At 36.9% G+C, this 1065-nt stretch overlaps 1 protein-coding gene across 1 annotated transcript in view; it reads right to left on the bottom strand.

The window, feature by feature from the left end:
* The window catches only part of LOC119585253, a 7022-nt gene that overhangs the window by 3269 nt on the left and 2688 nt on the right, over positions 1–1065 (bottom strand). The window lies entirely within an intron of this gene.

Below are 1065 nucleotides of genomic sequence, written 5' to 3'. Positions count from 1 at the left end.
AAGACAAACCAATAAACATCACAAATAAAATATTCCTCTTAATTAACAATCTAAACACACGTAAAGATAAAGATCTACTGCAAAAAAAAAATCAAGGCACGTTTTCTCATTCTTATTCTTATGCCAACAAGAGAAAATAAAAATCGCCAAGCACTCCATTCTCTCGAGGATTGTTGCTCTTTCCCTTGGTAGCGATGAAGCACCAGATAATAGTTGCTTGAACCGGCGATAATGATAAAATGTAGGCTGCCGCAATATAATGTTAATTGCGAGATATCTACTCTGCAAGAGTTCTTATCCAAGCCATGCGTTAAAGCAACGTTACAGGTCCGGGGAGCGAAAACCAAATCTAATAATATACAGCGAAATGTAATATATTCCCTCGTTTGATTACAGGATTAGGTTTACTGCATTTCGTAATTTGTAATTTATCTGAGGTATTGTGCAGTTATGGTGCCACAAGTAAGTAAAAAAATGACCTAAGTATTGGATAGTGGTCTGTATATTTTAGGATGACTTAGGAGTATTATTAGATAAGTAGAATCTTTGTTAGAAATTATGCAGTGTACAAGTGCTAGCGCTAATGGAGGATTTATTTTTGTTTATTGTTTTCGCTCAAGAATGGTTTACGAAGAAAAGACATCGCTTGTATATGGTTTATGAAGAAAAGGCGTCGCTTATATATGGTCTATGAAAATAAAGACACATCTTTCACAGAGGTCCTAATTCCATGCAAACTTAAGTAATTATCATTTTAACAGCTCTATTTAAACAAGTCGACCATTCGCAGCGACGCAAGCCGAGTAAAGGTGACCGTGAGAATATTTTTGTTTCTAATTTTCCTCCCCCTCTGGGTTTCCCAAACGAACCACAGAGGAGCATACCAAAACAAACTCGACTTTCGTGTTCTTCCCAGGGGTCCAAAACACTTATTAAATATTAATCGGGGTTAGTAAACTAGGACTGCAGATATTTAGTCTAGAGGCCCTACCGAAATGAACATAAAACATAAAACAGATAAAAGATGAGAGGGAGAGAGGGGGAGAAGAGAGGGAGGGGAAAGAT

The sequence above is a fragment of the Penaeus monodon genome, chromosome 19 (assembly GCF_015228065.2).
Source record: "Penaeus monodon isolate SGIC_2016 chromosome 19, NSTDA_Pmon_1, whole genome shotgun sequence".
NCBI classification, from domain to species: domain Eukaryota; kingdom Metazoa; phylum Arthropoda; class Malacostraca; order Decapoda; family Penaeidae; genus Penaeus; species Penaeus monodon.
This window is presented reverse-complemented; position numbering and strand designations above follow the sequence as displayed.